The sequence below is a fragment of the Odontomachus brunneus genome, unplaced genomic scaffold, assembly GCF_010583005.1.
Source record: "Odontomachus brunneus isolate Ranch 3 - 2012 unplaced genomic scaffold, Obru_v1 Obru_scaffold_069, whole genome shotgun sequence".
Taxonomy (NCBI): Eukaryota; Metazoa; Arthropoda; class Insecta; order Hymenoptera; family Formicidae; genus Odontomachus; species Odontomachus brunneus.
Window position 1 is genome coordinate 788,075 of NW_022639519.1, and position 19,651 is coordinate 807,725.

Sequence of the window (19,651 nt, forward strand, 5' to 3'; positions counted from 1 at the left end):
CTCTCTCTCTGCCATTCTCAGTATCTATCTATAACTATCTTTAACTCATCGAGTTAGTAAAAGAATGGAACGATCGTCTGATTTGTTAATCGGTAATCAGAAACGCACTAATAGTCAGATTTTGACTGCTACGCGACAAGAAGCGGCGCGGCAGTTAAAATCTAGAGTTCGTACGGAAAAGCGGCACACTGATTGGCTACCGCATTTCGCTACTTGCCGCGGCGAGCGCTTGCGCGTTGTGTGTATCTTCGATCTATCTCTTTCCCTCCATCAACCGCCATTGACACATCGATCGACATCACTCTACGTTTCACGCGTCTTTTGTTCGTCGCAAGTGAGTCTCGCGCGAAAATAAGTATCAGGAGTGTGAGACAACAGTGATGCACGATCGCCGGAACGTGTCGCAGGTATGTTATTAAGGCGTAATCTTCTCGTTTCGTGGTTATGTGGTTTAACAACCAACCGCTGCTTATCGCGACGTGTCGATTCGGCGTCTGTCTCTCATTATTATCTTTGATTCAATCAGATAATAATAGAATCGGATGATCGTTGAATTTATCACTCGGGAATTCGAAGAGGGAAAAGAAAGAAATAGTAGCGCGTCGTTGTAGGAACGCGACGTTTCATTTCGCGATTCCGATCCCTTGTTCAGGCACACTTAAACGTGGAATATTCTTCGGTGTATCTGTCGCGATAATAATAAGTGGCTGCTGGAATTTTCGTGAAATATGAGTGTAGAACATGGAGCAGCGACCCGTTGCGCAATTCACAGGGGAGGGAAAAAAGAATTTTATCGCTAGAGTGAGTCGTGGATGATCCGAATGGGCTACGGTGTGTTTCCTGTTTTCTGCGGCGCGGCCTCAATTTGCGTCATTCGACCTACACATTAGACTAAAATTACCGATCGACAATCATGAAACTATTTCAAGACGAGATTCGCGAATTACGTGTAAACGAGCGGGTGGCAGTCTTTCGACGCGTCCTACGTGACGACGATGACGCGCGTGACTTGAATGAGACTTACGAATTTGCTATAAAAGAGTGTCTTAACATTCATCACGAAATTATAAACGCAGGTTACAAAAACAAAGAGAGTGTTTCACCTCCGTCGCGAATGTAAAAACAGTCTCTTGTGAGAAGAATGCGTCCCTTTAATTAGTAAACCAAGGGCCAATTTGCGCACGTTGCTGCAACAAACGGCGCAATTGTGTTACGGTGAATGACCACGCTGGGCTTTTCTAACGTTTTCTACTTTGCGTTAATAATGTGAGAGGGTGCGGAAAGAGCGGGATCGCACTTACGACAAATTAACCGAACCGGTCAACGGCGTACGCCGTCACGGCGAGTTAAACAACAACGCGCGGAACGGATAGGAATTAAATGTGCTTCGGTGAAATAAAAGAAGTGGACTCGGACGTGCATGGTCAGCCGGAAGAATTGTCTTGTACGGGCAGTTTTGCGAAGCTCAGCTTCGACTTCCTCGTTGCAGCGTGCGGTAGCGTGCGTGGGCGCCCTCTTTTCTACGAAATAAAATGAATCAGGCGGTGACGCGATATATACAAATATATATATATATATATATATATATATATATATATATATGTACGTGATAAAGTTTCAATTGCAAATATAAATTTGAGGATGCGCGCGACGCGTCTCACGTAGGAAATTTTATCGCGATGCCACATTCCTCCGACGAAATATTCTCATTTTCATAATTGTCGCATGGAATGTAACTCGTAAGCACCGTCGCGGCGCAATTAAAGCTCGAGATTCCTGTTACGAGGGCTTCCACTTCGGCACGGATTGCGCTTGAATTCGCCATTGTAATCGAAAATTTCTGTAATCAGCATCGTTGCGCGATAGGCGCGTCGAACAACCAATAATTGCCAATCCCTATGGCTTAAGCAGCCTATAACTATTAATATCGACCAATAATACGGAAACAATTGACCACCTGCTAGATAATAACCTTGACGTCCCGTGATCCTCCTGTCGGCGACTGGTGCGAATTATGCAGCGATAATAAGGAAGATGCAAACGAGAAAGTAAGGGATATACGCGTTCGTATAATTAATATGAATTTATTATGCCATAATGGATTTATATAATACATACATAATATAAATATCAATGTTATATTATACATAATATGTACACACACAAATTCTTTTCAAATCCTTTTCAAATTATTTTCAAATTTCTTTTCAAATTTTTCGTCAGGTTAAAACTGCTGGCTTCTCATTGAGGTCATTTTGATTTATGACGTCGGGGGCGGGAAAATGCATGCTCAAAATCCTTACAAAATACGTTGAAATAAAAAAAACGTGTCCAAACAATGACACTCGCAATCTATTAAATACACCTCTAAAATATCCCAAACGCTCTGCTTTTGCTCTAATAATCAATAAATAACTGTAAAATTAATACAATATGCAACCTTTCTGTTTAACCTACATTTTTCCATTGTTTTATCATGTTAATTATATGATTATTTGTCGATTATCAGAACAAAAGGAAAGCATTTGAGGATCTTAAAGATCTTAAAGATGTGCTTAATCGATTGCAAATGTCATTTTTTGTATATACCTTTTTATTTTAATGTACTTTGCATGAATTTTTTTGCACTGTTTTTCATTTCGCCAAAACGCCGTCATTTCTTCAGCGATATTAAGTGACGTCAAGTCGTTGACGCAATCATTCTTTGTGCCATAAAGAACACATAACGTACGGTCGGTTTCGCGAAACAATTTGGACTCGGTGTGTTATCTGTGCGCGGCCAGCAAATTACATATACCCTAATATAAACGACGCTATTCAAATCACTCGTAACGTATCACCTAACGCACCGCGCCGCGCTCGCGATGTCAACCGCGGCGAAATTAACGGAGCGTGCAATGACGTTTTGCAATGACAAAGGTATTCACTAGCAAATACCTACGCGGTGATGAATTTTAGTTCAATCCGCGCTGCAAGGACAGAACAATGGACGCCAGATAAGGTCGTCAAAATGTATAGGGCCGGAGTATAAATTATCCTTTCCACGCACATGAATATGAATGGCGGCGTGGATTTTACATTATAAAATTGCGCCGCGCTATTGGAAATCGAAGGGACCGGCGGGGCCGCGCGCATCTGAGGATCGCGCGCCTCCCTTAACCATTATAATCTCCAACTAATAACGGGCCGCACGTTGGATGAAATTTATCGAGTTAATAAGTTATGGGTTTACTCGACCGCGAGTAAAATAATTAGGTGGTTGAGTGATTAACGTAATTACTATTGCGAATAATGATGGTAATAGCAACACAGTTATTATTATTATATTATTGTAATCGCGTTGCGCGACGCGCGCGCAGCACGCATACCGAAGCGCGCGCACGAGTGGCCACCGCGTTGCCGCGCAATTGCCGCGCAAATTGCCTGTAAGAACTATCTTTTTAATTGCACCGGACATTTCATTACGTCCGAAGTAACAGCAATTTAATTACGTTTGTGTGTCAGTCGGGGACACAATGGAACGTTGCACTTCGACCGCAAATTGCCGTAATTGGGCGTTGCATTTGTAATTATAACATTCGCGGATAAAATGGATAAACTTGATGCGATTTAATAAATCGCGCAACAACGGACTCGTTGTTGCTGCTGCTGCTGCTGCTGCTGCAGTTGCTGTTGTTGTTGTTGCTGCCACCACTCTGCTATCATTGCGCGTAATAATACTTAAACATGTAGAAATCCGCGTATTATTGTTAATAATACGCGGATTTGACGAATTCTCTGATTTGACGAATATACAATGCACGTTGTATACGATAATTAACAACATTCGTAATTAACCAGGTACGCGCGCTACCGTTAGTTCACGCTGTTTGTAGTATATTTCAACATATGACCTCTCCTCTCTCTCCCCACTCCTGTCTCTATCTCGACGTCAGCCATTTCACCCGGACGAAATAATAATCTCACATTGTCCACCATTAATATTATTCGCGCGTGCGCGAATGCTTGCGGGTGTGTGATGCGCGCTTATTAAAAAAAAAAAAAAATAAGAATATCGGTGAAAAAGGAAGAAGAGAAGAGATTCACTCGGGATAAAACCCATATTATGCAGGTGATCGAAGTAACGTCGCGAATTCCAATACGGCGGTGGCGTTGCAAAATTATTATCTCGCGTACCACCATCGCTATCATCACCACCATCGCTGCTACGTACAGCGAAGGGAATTTTGAATTGTATTATTTTAGGAGGAATGACGTCAAAGAGAGAGAAAGAGAGGGAGGAAAAGAGAGAGAGAGAGAGAACGGAACAATTCCACCTGTCGCGGGCGTTCGACGAGCGTGCTCGAAAACCGCGGCGATTCGTACTTCCGCGCAGCGAGAAATGTTGCGGAAAAACGAGCGGGAAATCGGTACCCGCCGCTACAATCACCGCGTCGACAATAAACAAGTACCTCTTGTACTCAATTCCCCACCGAGCTGACGGAGGCTCGCGCGATTCGCCGTTGGCGGGCGCGAATCTAAACGTCAAGAGTTTCGCAACAGATGGAGAGAAATCGTGAGCCGACGTTGGTGAAATTACGCCTCTGTCGCGCGCACGAGGTTGTGAATAGGCCGCGAGCGATCGCGAAAATAAGACGGCAGGGAGAGAAAGAGAGAGAGAAGGAGATCGTAATAATCGCGATCCCTTACATACGGCGCGAAGCGGCGCGCGATAACGCGCAGCAATAAATAGTTTGATAAGTTAGGACGGGCCGTCCCGCGACGCGACGTTTCGCCATAAATTTGATCGAGATATATTTTCCATCAGGTAGAGAGAAGAGTCGCGCAGAGCGGCATAGCGAAACGTGTCTGTCGTGCATTCGTTACAGTTATAAATAACCCGTGGGCGATGGTGAAAATAGCGGCCAGGGGCGTAATGCACGGCGCCCCGAGTCGCGCTGCGAAATATCATGTGAGCGTAGTCATCTGTATACACCTGTGTGTGTGCGCCGTGCAATTGCACAAGTACTGTAAAATAAATCCCCGGGGTTAACGACGCCTGAGAGAGAGAGAAAGAGAGAGAGAGAGAAAGGTACCCATCACAACGATATGACGATAATATTCAGTACGTCGCTCGCCGCGTTACGTGCTCCCCTTACGGATCACAGTCTTGGATGGTTATTTGCAGTTGTAAATTATGTGCAATCTTTGATCGCGAGGCTACTTAATTCATCGCGGATTTATGCTTAATTAATATTTAATTCATTCGTGTTTACTGATCGCCATTCGGTTGCTTCGATCAATATCTCATCTAATCAGAAATGCATGAAACTCGAATTATTTGTCGAGTGATAACGGACTATGTAAATATCGGCTTTCATTGATTTGGAGGAGTATTTCTAGAAGAGTCTGTTTTAGAATCAATGAAATTATGCTAGTAGCTTTTCTAGTAAAAATGCTGGCTTGAAATCAAATTAGGATATTGAGGAGAGATTCTGGATAAGCCGAAAAATAGGAACTTCAAAACCCGGGATTTGAACTTCAAATAAAAACAATGAATTTGTTTTTAGAGTTGAATAAAGATATCAATGTAGGATCTTGATTATACTATTTATCATTGTTTTAAGTACAGAAAATATTATTTTTCTATTTTAAAATAAATTGAAATAAATTAAATTTTGAAATAAATTTAAATTCCATCGTTCGGGTTTTTGCACTAAGCATGATGTCGAACTGATGATCGAACTTTACAGTTCGTGTAATTTGAAACAAATGGGATGTAAGAAGTAAAAAACTATATATAAACTATATTAACTATATTATTAACTATATTATTAACTATATTAAAACTATATTTGTTGGAGGATAAACCTTTGTTATATGTAGAAAGTCGAAACTTAAATAGCGGCATTCCGAAATTACAAGTCATTTTTTCTCTCTTTTCTTCTTTTTTCATTTAGTGTCCCGGATAAAATACTATTAATATTATTAATATTATTAATTTTATAAATTTTCCAGAGGATTTAAGTTGAACCTCCAGAAAATTTAATACTTAAAAAGTCTTTAAATTTTTTTGTTCCATTTGTTTAAGATTATTGCACAAGCTGTAATAATGTCCATCAGTTAGAACCGTGCTTAGCATAAGAAATCTGTACGACGGAATTTCAATCTTATATTTTATAACAAAATTATTTTTTTTACACTTAAAGCAATGGTAAATAATATAGTAAAAATCCTATATCGATGTCTTTATTCATTTCGTGGAAAAAAATTCGTAAAACCTTCCTATTTCTTGGTCAATTAAACTAGAATTTTCCCTTTTTTTTTAATCACGGTCGGTTTCCTCAATTTTAAAAGGTACCTTCTATTTCGATTTGATATGAATTTAATTAACTGATATGAGATAGTAGAATGTAGCGTATAAGCGTATAGCGTATACAAGCACGCGCTCGCTTTTAATCAACGGCCGAGCAAATCATTCGTGTAATAATCGATGTAATTCGGAAGATCACGACGACGTGGGGGCACTCGTCCGGCTAGCCGTGTACAGGCGTATCGTCAGTTCGACGAGTCCTTTGTCTCGGCTCGTGTAGCCATTTACGTTAAACGTTTGGCCGAGATACAGGTTTCCCGGCGACGTGCCCATTGTGCGACGTGACCGACAGCGAGTTTGAAAATTCGGCTCACACCGCGTTCTGTCGGCTATCTCTATTTGTCTAGGCCTTGGCTGGCTTGATGGACGACATCAAATCGCTCGGGCGATCTGGATTTTTCCGCCGACATTTTCCGCTCAAACAGCAGCCAAGGGAGTCTGAAATCGAAGTTTCACAAAAAACGACCACGAATCCGGCCAAGGGCTTCCGTACAAGAACATTCGCTTTAAGTTACTTTAAGTGCTGACCGTAAACTGAAGTTTAACAGTAAACTTGGTGTTAACGCACAAAGAAAATTATAACGTAACAAAAGCATGTCCATATGTGATCAAGTGTTTCATTATTTATGAGATAGTATGAAATATATATAATATATATATATATATATATATATATATATATATATATATATATATATATATATATATATATATATATATATATATATATATATATATATATATATATATATATATATATATATATATATATATATATATATATATATATATATATATATATATATATATATATATATATATATATATATATATATATATATATATATATATATATATATATATATATATATATATATATATATATATATATATATATATATATATATATATATATATATATATATATATATATATATATATATACTCTTTACGACACTGCGGAAAATAGGCTGCATAAAATCTGGTTTCTTCTCTCTCTAATTTTATTTCTTCGACACTTTGTGATAATTTAAGTGTAGATTTTCTGAATGTAAGAAACTCGGGCACAATGTCAGATAGTTTAAATTTGAATAGAAAGAAGATTAGAAAAAAAATATTTTATTTTATTTGAATAGCATCTTATCAAAATTTTTATTTCTTTACTGTTTGTTCATTTAGTCATTGCAAATTCAATTTAAAAAAACGGTCATAACGTGGAGAAAGTAATAAAAATTTTGACTAAATATTAATTTAAGCTGAATATCTTTCTATTAATGACTTCATTGTAAAAATATTTGATTTGATATGTTTATTTCGACACGATAAGATGTCGCGCATCATACTTTTGTTACGTGACGACTGTGCTTTGTGCGTTGAGCTGAGCAGTTCATACCTACAAATTTGAGTTCACGGCCAGCACTTGACGTAACTTGAAGCGCTACAGACGTTTCTAAGGCTCTAAGACGAAATTAAGGGAAGCCGCGCAATAAGATCGGCGTAATACGAGTTTTAGCTGTTCGTATACATATTTGTTTCCAAGTTAGAATGGCAATTTCGCCGAGCGACGAAGTTCGCCGCGACCTCGGCATATTTTTCATTTGGTCGATGTACAAGCCGATGAAGTTTCATCAAGATTGATGTCGAATGCCGTGTAAATTTTACTTGCAAAGCGCCGAGGAATTGTACCGCGGGTACTTTCCCAAGGCTGTTGCCGTCGCCGTCGTCATCGCCGCTGTGGTGTCGTCATAGTTGTCGTCGTTGTCGTCGTCGTCGTTTTCGTCGTCGTCTTCGTCGTTTAGCATCGCCGTCGTCGAGCGCCAGATTAAACGATTGCATGGAGATATTAATATCGTCAGCAAACATAAACTTGCCAAAATCTCGACGAGATTATTTCCAACGATCATCCGCTCTCCAAGTAGAGCATATTTACGCGGCTACGACTCGCTGGGGAAGCGCGTATAGCCCAAGGAAAAGTCAAGGAAAAGCGCCGATCGATCGATTCCGAATTATTCGCGTCGACTCATAAGCAAGGCACGCGCGCAGATATTCGCGTTGGATTTTCATTTCCGTCGCACAGGCGAGTTCGTCGAGCGAGGCACCATTGTCGTGCGACATTCCCCTCGCTGTCGTCTTGGATGTACGAGCGCAAAGACACGGCGAAATCTCGTTTCGCGGGCTCGCGAGGAGTCGCACAGCTCGAGATTACGCGAAGGGGATGAATAGTCGAAGTGTTCGCAAGCGAAGTGATCGCAGGAAGAAGCGTTTCGGCGCGTTTTGGAGATAGAACGAAATGTTTGACTGGCTGACAGACAGACTGGCTGACTGACTGACTGACTGACTGACTGGCTGGCTGGCTGACTGACTGACTGACTGACTGGCTGGCTGGCTGGTTGGCTGGCTGGCTGGCTGGCTGACGCGGGGGTCTCTCGCTTGCGCAACAATGCGCAACGACATTCCGTCCGATGCATTGCACGGGCGAGAGGAAGCCGAGGGAGCCTCGCGGAAAATGCCGTCGTCGGTATCGGGAGAATTTAACTGCCGCGACGTGGAAAAAGAAGAAAAAAAATGAGGAACACTAAGAAAATATGTTTGGCATTTGCAACTGTAATGACACAGAGAAATAATTGCCATAAATTATGGTCAAGAGAAATTTTTTAATTGAATTCTGTTATAGTGTTAGTGATGATAATCTTACATGTATGTTACTGTTACCATTTTCGCGTTAGAAGAATCAAAAGATTTGGTTGAGGCTAAGATTATAACTATAATTTTGACTGAGATCAGTCAATTTCTTCTCTTAGTGAAGAGGCAAAATGTAGGAGTAAAATATACCGCGGACGCGACGGGGTGCAGTTCGGCTCGCGGCTACGTGCACACGCATGCGATGTGAACGCGCCAAGGCTGATGCGTGCACATGTACATCCCCGAGAAGATCCGAACTGGATATCCTCGGCAAACAAATAAATCGCCATCTCGCGAACCTCGTAAGATACGAGACTCGCAACAGCAGCAAGCGCAACGAAGCACTCGCTGCAGATTCTCATTCCTTCCTCGACGTTCGCTTCATTTGTTCGCCTTCCACTCGTCGTGGATACACGTCGGGATCGAATGTAAGGAATCTTGGGGAATTTTGGGAGTTTCAGTGAAAGATATGGGCAATAAGAGCCAGATCGCAGCTTTTATTCGCATATATATTACATCCCAATGCACAACAAGAAGATACGTGGGGAAAATATTACAGGAAAGATTAGAACGAATTTTCTAATCTTGGATTATATAGAATCATGACCGAAACTACCATCTATTTATTTAAAAACGTTATGCACGTTCAACTTTTTACTACAAAATTTTTACTATGTAATTACTTCCATGTCGATCCAATACTTTTAGATCGTATACTAAGTAGTTCGTCAAACTATTTTTGTAGTTTATTTACACCACAATTTCAATATAGATCAGCTTTACTAAAAAAAAAAAAACGTGTAAAAAGAAATATAAATTATTTTAACATAATTTCTGTGCTCTACAATATTTTCTCCGTACACAATCATTTCAGCTCGGTGTCGACAATAGAAACCGAATTGAAATAATTCTACCTATACCGTGCGATATTAGGATGTAATAAACCTAAAAAAATATTATGCAATCTTTAGTGGAAATCCTCTTATATATGGCCTCAAAAGGATTTTACTAAAACCAAAAGAAAAATATTCTTAAAGTTAAAAGAATTTTGTCTTTCTTTTGCAGTACAGATCTTCTTGTTCTTGATAGAAATTTCTTTCAGTAAGAAAAAATTTTGCTTCAAGTAAACATATTCCTCTTGATTCAAGAAAGAGGAAAAAACTTAAGTTAATATCTGTTTAGTTAATTTCTGTTTAGTAATTTACTTCATTAGAAAAAGAATACACTTCTGGTAAGAATTTTTGTTTAGAATATGAGGTCACAGGAAATAGTAGATTATAACTAGAGCTAATTTTTTATGTTAGAATATCTTCCTTTTGATCTTAGAAGGGAATTCTCTTTTTGAGACCATGTATAAGGAGATTTTCTAAAAACAAAATCGTATTTTTAGATGTATTATATGCGAATAATCTGCAATTTGTCTTCCATCATCTTTTCTTTTATCAAATGATTTGCATCATAGAGTCTTCTAATTATTTGAGTTGTTCTTTTTCTTAACAGCGGTATTAATCTTGCGAAATAATTATTACGGCCGCAGGATCTCGTTACGTTCGGATTCGTTCGGTATTACGGCCGCGGAATTCTCCTGTGGAATCCCCGTCATTGAAGAGAGCACTTTCTCCCCTTTCCTCTTCTCTCTCTCTCTCTCTTTCTCGCTCGCTCACCGGTAATTCTCCCAGACCGACCAGTATGTCGCGTCGGCTGCGGAATCCAATTAAACCAGCCGAAGATTCGAATCCCGGTTGTCTTTGATTTTTCCAAGAGATACGTCCCACACCTACGTTCTGCTCCGCGCTTCGGAATCTACTTAAGAGCGGAACTTCCGGGGTTTACCGTCTTATCGGCCAAAAGGAGAACAGGGTGAACTCTCCTCTCGTCTCTCTCTTTCTCCCTTTTCCTTTTTCTTTGTATTCGCGATATCCTTTTTTCCACGCGAGAGGATATAAAACCAGATTTACGCGTGCGATACGACGTCGAGGACGCGAAGTTGAGCGGAAGTATGCGCGGCGTAATACCACATGGATCCTTCAAGCACATGTCGCGTTCTCCCCTTTATTGCTCCCACAACGCAGTCTTTCGTTTAATTCTGCGGGCTCTGCGACGAGGAGGACGGAAAAGCGGGGTTATACCGCACGAGAGGAAGGACCGGAGTCGTACTGAGTGTCAGTGACAATAGACAAGACACGCCGAACGTATCACGTGACAGTCTGGCGAGGCATGAGGTCTCCCATGCCAGACCGGGGTTATTACTACTTGCGATAAAGAGGATCATTGGTACCGCTTAGTTAGAAGACTTATTGCTCGAACGGAGAGATTTATCGTCGAGTCGTCCCGTGGCCGTTGACTAGACGGCTGATTTCGAGCGCGATTCGCAATACGGGCCTGGACGCAGGCGCCGTATCGTGTGTAATAAATAAATCGTTGGAAAAATCGGGACTAGAGGAAACTTCAAGGAACATGGGGGAAAACGGCAAACTAAAGAACACACAAAGTAAAGTAAAAGTATCAATACACGCGCACACATACAGAAAAATATCATTCTGCTGCTAAGAAAAGCGATTGTGATACTTTATCGAAGAAAAAATTGACTCAACTCTACGTAGCAAGCAAATCGAATTTTTTTTTGTCTTAATTTAATTCTTTTCTTATTTTAATTCTATTCTTAATTTAACCCTTTTCTTTTTTTATTCTTGATAAATTGCTAAGCTTACTAAAATTTAGAATGTATTTTGAATCAATTTGACGTTTATGATATAATGAACTTTTGATAGATTTGCGGATATGTAAACTTATGAGATAGCTGAAACAAAAATAACATTTATTTGAATGCAATGTGTATTTTTCTGTATGTATCTAATCCTGGGCATTCTTATTGTTTTGGTCTTTGTATTAAATACGAATATATTAAACTGTCGACATAAAAAAAATATATATATACAGGGTGGCCCACATAAAGTATTACAAGTTAATAACTCTAAACATATTTGTCCTATAAAAAAGTTATTCATGAGAAAGTTTCATATATTCGAGGGGCCTCTCTAATTACATAAACAAAAATCTACTTTTGTTCCCTCTTGAAGAGGGACGGGGGGTAACTTCAAAGTTTCAAATGGGGCCCCCTATACAATGTTACATATTTGGATTCTACGGGAAAAAACAAGTAAACTTTGTCTGAAACATTTCTTTGGAAAATGCTCCTATCAAAAGTTAGAAACATTTAAACTTTAATGTAGAGTGCATTGAAATTAATGATGAATTAGATAAGACGCATAATTTCTCTGTTTTGTTTTATTTTATTAAATGTTCGAACTGTTGACCATTAACATCTAAATACTTATTAATTCTTTTTACAAAACTTTGCCTAAGGTACCTTGTCACTAAGGTGACCCCAGAAATGTTGTTTAAAGTTAGGCAAAGTTTTGTAAAAAGAATTAATAAGTGTTTAGATGTTAATGGTCAATAGTTCAAACATTTAATAAAATAAAACAAAACAAAAACCATGAGTCTTATTTAATTTATCATTAATTTCAATGCACTTTACATTAAAGTTTAATTTATCATTAATTTATCATTAATTTCAATGCACTTTACATTAAAGTTTAAATGTTTATAACTTTTAATAGGAGCATTTTCCAAAGAAATGTTTCAGACAAAGTTTACTTGTTTTTTCCCGTAGAATCCAAATATGTAACATTGTTACATGGGGTCCCATTTGAAACTTTGAAGTTACCCCCCGCCCCTCTTCAAGGGGGGACGGAAGTAGATTTTTGTTTACGTAGTTAGAAAGGCCCCTCGAATATATGAAACTTCCTTATGAATAACTTTTTGATAGGACAAATATGTTTAGAGTTATTAGCTTGTAACACTTTACATGGGCCACCCTTGTATACATATATCACATTACATTCAATACATACACATATATAGAATATATACGTACATTCTGTGTTAAATGTTTGAATATTCGTATTTAAGGACCAAAAGATGTTCGGGATTAGATAGATGTGTTCGGGAATCTTTAGCTTATAACGAGCGCGCGATTCAGGCAGTACATAACGAGAGACTTTGGCGGAAAATAATCTGAAATAATCTGTATAGAGAATTATTACTCGCTCGAACGTGTTGAATGATTAAACTGCCTGAAATTCTCGTGGAGCAAATGTCATCCGACGTCTTAAACGCCGCCGGCTCTTTCGGCAGGTATCCCCCGTATACCTATCCACTATCGTTAGAAATTGCTCGCAGTTGCAGTTATCTGAAATTTGAGTCGCGTGTTGAAACTCCGCAAGTTGTACCGGAAGTTGTAGCTGCACCGCGGCGTCTGGTCCTTTGTGTGTTCCAGGTAATATTCACCGCACCCCCGCGTCCCATTTTCCCTGCTTTCGCGCGTCCTCCCCACGTTACACGCCACTTCTCTCGTCTCCTCTCGTTCCTTTTAACCGCCGCCTCTCTTCCCGACTTATCGTTCGTACGCGAATAACGCCTCGTCTCTCGCGTGCGAGTCTATCCTTGGCCACGGCTATGCTCTCGGGAGCTACACGGTAATCGTTATCAAGCATCGCGTTACATCGCGCGCCGAAACGCGCGGCTTCACCGGCAACTGCAGGACGAGGTTAGCCCGACGGGGGTGGCATAATAATCGCAATTTCGTTCTCTCTTCCTCTTTCTCTCTCCGCTTCACTCCATTTCTCTCCCTCCCGCTCGTGTCTCGCGCAGGTTCAGCGATCGTCGGACGTTTCTCACAAAACGGCGCGTCGTTATTAACCGCACGCACGTAACGATCCGACGAACTAATTTTCCACGCGTAATTACCGCGGCGCCAACCACCGCCGAGAAAAAGAAGTACCGCGCGTTCGCTCTCGTATCTCCCTTTATTCTCTTTTCCGTCCACGAATCCCTAACTCATCCCTTCGCTAGTCTCTTTCTGTCTCTCGTAGGAGCTTCGCGTTAGTCTCGCTATCATTTATTACCGGTGAGCTTTTCAAAGGATAGGAAGCCATAAATGGGACGTAAGGGTCGTTACGTCGAGCCAGCTGCAGCTCATACATACATACATACGTACGTATGTGGTGCCTGCGTCTTACTTTGTCATCTTTTAAACTCTCCTCGAGCCCGCGCGCGTAACGGATCACATACTTTAACGAGATTCTCTTTTAACACATTATCTGAGTATTTTGTATTTTATATTTGAGTGGGAGGAAGGAAGAAAGTAAGCAAGCGTCGCATTGAGACTCGCGAAGCGCGAGCGCTGGAAGAAATCCTATCCACCTTCTCGCTCATCCATCCATCCATCCACCCATTCGTTCGTCCTCATCTCGCCGTCCTCTCAAAACGTGACTCCGCGAGCGAGTTAATCGATACAATTTAAAGTTTCCGTTCATTTCCAGCTTGCCACTGTGCAATCGTACTCGCCGGGTTAACGATACTAAACGCGAGCGACGAGACTCAATCTCATCTTGTAAGAGTTAGGTAAATAGAGAGATAGATGAATAATAGCGTTTATTAAAAGTTATTACAATCCTGTAGTATGAATTTTACGTATTTGAAGACCAAAACGTTAAGAATTTTTAAAGTTAGATACGTGTTCAGGCCCGGTGGAATTTTTACCTCAGTTAAATATTCGGCGGTATGGAAGATTCAAGAGAGTCGAATAAACGCGACTGTTTTTCGAGTCGATGAGATTTATTTCCGCGCGCGGATTATAATTACCTTTGCACAGAATCGTGCATCGTTTAAGCGGTAATCAGTTTTCCAGCTGAGCAGGCAGAAGTCAAACGGCAGAATTCGAATTAATTACATTTCCGTTCCCACGAAAATAAGTCTCACTTTGTGCGAGGAAAAAAATAGTAGTTTAATTCACTGTATATTATTTGTGATGAATAAAATCAACGACGGTGGCAGACAAATGTTTGATAAGCATTATCTTCGCCACTGAGCGATATTCGCTTTTCGCCGTAACGGTTCAGTTTGCATTACGTTACGCCGTAGAACAAAAAAAAGGATCGCACAGAAACGAGAACGCTTGTGAGCGTTTAATAAACATGGCCGCGCCGTTTATTCTCCCTATTAGATAAGGTTCGCTTTTTACTTCGCGGCCATTCGCCGGCGTTTTATTGCGTCCTGCGTTGCATCACGTTTCGAAGAAGCGTCAGGTGACAAGATAGAAATGAAAACATTCTCGCGTGAATTTATATCGGAATTCGCTCAGATATTGAAGATTCACTTGTGGCCCGTGGCGCGGCACGTGGAATATTTTTAATCCTCGTAAAACGGACAAGCTTATCGCGTGATAAAGTTTAACGTCCCGACTAGAGAGAAAGAGAGAAAGGGAGAGAGGGTGGCAGAGAGGGAGTGCGGATAGCTTCCCTTACAAGGGAATTCCCCGAGCGACGTATCCGACGAGCAGCCACCCTCCCACACGTCCCGTTCTTATAACTCGTGATAAAACACAGGTAGAACGAGTGTACACGTGGTATATCGTAAGCGCCGCGTTATTCAGACGCAGGAGAATTCCGCACGGGAATTCCGCGAGAAAAAAGGAAAAGAAAAGGAGGGAAAAAGAGGCAAGAACAATTGCGAGCAACCAGGATTGTGAGCGAAGGTGACTGCTCAGATAGTTTCAAGGTTCTCGCGTCCTACTGGAATGACTCGATGGTGGTCGTCGTTGTCGCGGATAAGATCTCACGGTGTTCGAGATTCGTCGGGGCGTCCCGACGTCGACGTCTGGTCGCCGAAAATGCAGCGGCCGGCCGGAGATAGTGCGAACGTTCGCCCCCCGAGATATTTTCGACAGTGGCTGACCTACACGTTTTGGAAAACAAAGGAAAAGCGCGCCATTGACGTCGTTGCGAGCCGACGGTTTCTCTTTTTCTCTTGGCCTATTTTTACTTTTTTTTTCTTAACGAAATGAACAAACAACAGCGCGACACGACCGTGCCAAGGGCGGGGAAAAAATATCTTTTCGCGATTCCGCGAAGAATTCGACGCGAAAATCGGCGGCCGCACTTGAAACGCACCCACGTCGGAATTCGTCGAGCGGAGGTGTCTCAAGGACACGGGGAGGAAAAAGAGACGCGAATCTGCATCTCGGCCGAACGAAGCTCCGGCCCCGAGGGCCGGGATTCGCAAATTCCCTTCGATTTCTCGTCGATTCCCCGACACGACGCGATCGTATCTGCGATCGAAGCCCGAATTCGAAGAGTTCTTGGAGGGAACTCGCTGTTCATTCGCGGATCAAGCCTCGATTTTGCGGAGCTCGCGAGAATTCGCCGCAAGCACTGAGCCGGCGAAATCCGCGAACGAGCGAGCGAGCTTTCGAGCTTGCACGGCCGATGGCGCGATGCAAATCGAGTTCGATGCTTGAGAGAAACGTGAGAAAGAGAGAGAGAGAGAGAGAGAGAGAGAGGAGAGAGAGAGAAGGAGAAAGGAGAGCGCGACGAAAGAGAGTCAGAGATGCTGCGAGAGGAGGTAAGAGCGAGGGGCCGTGAGGGGAAACGGTCGGTTCGGGCAGAAGATTAAGAAAAGAAGAAGAAGGAGGAGGAACAGAGCGCGGCGACCAAGTAGCTAAACCAGAAATAACTAATAAGACATTCACTCTGAGACGGGCGGCCAGCCGGCCCGGACGAACGCGGTGCGTCTCGTAAACCTCGTCGTCGGCGACCTCATCTCATCATACCACATTCGATAAACACCACACTACTTAGAGCGAAACGCCGCGGAAAGTAAGGCCGGAACGTAAAGGAGGAAGTGAAGGGCAGACGGATAGAGGCAAGGGTAGCGGAGCAAAAGAGAAGCAAAAAGAGATAGAAGCAAAGAAAGAGAGAAAGAGAGCGCGCACGTCGTACAGTGCCATAGAGAGGAAAGTGTCGCCGGTTTGAGCGGACAGGAAGAAGAAGCGGAAGAAATCGCGCCATGTGATCGTCAGTCAGTGCAAAAGTGCGCGAATCGCGGCGTAATCCACGGAAGTAGCCACAACCGGAAAGATCCCCTTTCGTTCGTTCCTGCTTCTTCTCTTCTCCTGCGGAATTACGAAGAACGGCGAGAGAGTGAGGGAGTGAGAGAAGGAGAGAGAGGGAGAGAGAATCGTCGTCGTCATCGTCGTAGTCGTCCTCATGCTCGTCTTTCTCGTCGTCGTCGTGCTCGCCGCCGCCATCGTCGTCTAATTTTAAGTGTTAGATAATGCACACCGGTGCGCACCGGTGCGCTCGGATACTAAAATGGTACCACGCGCGCGCGTGAACGGTCGACGACGCTTCTCCACCGACGGCGACGACGGCGACGCCGTGTGAGATTCTCTCTCTCTCTCTCTCTCTCTCTTTCTCTCCTTCTTCCTTTCACGCATTCTCGCACTTCTCCCGATCCGCGAATCTGCCCTTCTACGTCCGTCTGTTGCGCGACGTCGTCTCGGCCTCCTCCATCTCCTCTCGCTCGCTCTCACGAAATAAACGAGATAAGTCGTACACTGCGCTTTCCTCACACCGCCGTCCATCGAGACGCTCGGGGGTTTCTCGCCACGTTACTTCCTGTCTCTGCGATCTCGCTTCCGGAACCTGTACGCGCGAGATCCTCGCTTCTGCGTTCCGCCCCGTCTTCCCATTCTCTCCCCGATACATTTGTCTTCTTCAAGCCGAACCCGCAGTCCGGGAACGTCTCACTCGAGCTAGACTCTCTCGCGCAGTTCCCTCGTAAGTCGTACGATTTTTCGCGCTCCGGCTCTCCTTTATTAAGATCGTCCTTTTCGTCTTCGAGCTCGAGGACGAGGCGACTTCGTTTCCCCTCTTTCATCTGCGCCAATTTCACGCGACTTCTCATTCAAACGTCCCACCGTTCTCGACAGATACACAGTGCTACCTGTCGCGCTTCCTTTTAACTCGCGCCTCCTTCGCCTAAACACTTCATTCCATTTCAATTGTCCCATGATGAGGCTCGTGCTTTCCCGTCGCAGTTTGTTACCAGCTGCCCTCCGCACTCGCGACTTGCTTGACATCCTCCTCGCGCGTTCGCCAACCCGACGACGGCATGGAGAACGTTCCAATATTGTTGCGCCTTGTTCCGCAATCCTTTCTCTCCCTCTCTCCCTCTCTCTCTCTCTCTCTCTCTCTCTCTGCCTCTCTCTCTTTTTCATCCGTTTCTCCTTCTAATTTACGCGCGCTCCTATATCCGGTTTACTCTTACTAACTCGGACCTCTCCCACCCTCTCGCACACTCTCCTACCTACCTTCTCTCATTTCTCCCCTTTGACTCATCTTCTACGACCGTGCCGATTTCGCCATCCCACCTTCTATTTTGCACCGCCGCCGCCTTCGCCTTCTCCTTCTCCTTTCGCCGTCTCCTCGTTCTTCCCTACGTCGTCGTCGTCGTCGTCGGCGCCACGTTTGCCGACCTACTCCTTCCTTCGCGCACTCGTCATCGCGCTGCATATCTCCGGGGTGCATCTCCGGTGCTTCTCCGCGCTGGACCGCGCGCACGCTCAGTTTTACTTGACCGTCATTCTTCCGCTTCCGCCTTTTAAAGGCTTACCCTCCTTTACCTCGCTACACTAGCTTCGCTCTGTCCGCGCTTTTCTTTCTCTTTTTCGTTCTCGTATTATTTTCTTTTCGACTCTCTTCCGCCCTTCCTGGATGAAGTCCCAGCCAGGGCTCTTCGCATCTCCTCCCGCCGTGCCTTCCTCGCTTCCCTTGATCCCTCCTCGCTTCCCTTGATCCCTCCTTGCTTCCCTTGATCCCCCCTCGCTTCCCAGCTCCGCGCTCTCTTCCTTTCGTTCCCTCTGGCCGTCCCTCCCCGCTTTTCTTCTTCTTCGCCTCCTCATCGTCTGTCTCCGCGTGCTCTAATATGGCCAGCCGGTGTCCAATTACCCGCTCCGGTCTTTCACTCGCAGTTTTCGCGCGCGCTGTACATTTTCGCCGTCGGGCGCGACAGACGGACGGAGAAAGGATCCTCATCAAGCTCTTCTCCGCGACATGTTTCTCCAGTTTCCATTCTTTCCCCCTGCGTGCGATGCGGCTGACCGGCCATTCATTCTCGTTCAACCCATCTCTCCTCTCTCTCTCTTTCTCTCTCACGTTTCTTTCATCGCGACGTCGTCTTCTATCTCAACGAACGATCAGGAAATCGCGAGCGGAACAACACACAGCCTGGCGCAGTGAGAAAGGAACGGGAAACGCGGAAGTCCATTTTTCGGGCGCAGAATGGTGCCGGAGGACTTCCTCCGCTTTCGTTTCTCGCGGGTGAACGCTATTCGGCCGATAATCGACCGCGCGGTGTACGCGATTTCGCCTTGGCTCCTGTCCAAGCAACGCCGAAATCGAAGCCGGGGTACTCTCGGGAAGTGCTGCGCGAACGTACGACACCGATACGCGATACAACGAGGAAATGTCGAGACGACGACGGTGCCGACCAGCCGCGCCAATTATTTGTTGCCGACGACGTGGGGGACGCTTTGAGAGTTTGTTGCCATGCTGGTCAGGCTCATCGTAGTCTGATGGTAGCCACCGAGAAGAAACGAGACTCCAAATTCGTCAAAGAACGCGTGTTTGCGATCCGCGCAATTTGTATCTTACCGGTGCGGCAATAATAAGTCACTCCGCGTAAATATTGCCTTTCTCGTGCTTTGAGACG

At 43.5% G+C, this 19,651-nt stretch overlaps 1 protein-coding gene across 2 annotated transcripts in view; it reads left to right on the forward strand.

The window, feature by feature from the left end:
* Nucleotides 1-248: 248 nt before the first annotated feature.
* LOC116846801 (serine-rich adhesin for platelets) overlaps nucleotides 249-19,651 on the forward strand; it is a 131,604-nt gene continuing 112,201 nt past the window's right edge. Inside the window, exon 1 of one of the 2 annotated variants that reach the window (XM_032821094.1) lies at nucleotides 249-407. The gene's annotated coding sequence lies outside the window, so the exon portion shown is untranslated. Of the gene's footprint in view, nucleotides 408-16,523; nucleotides 16,665-19,651 lie in introns of those variants that run through there. The other variant, XM_032821095.1, reaches the window with a different exon arrangement.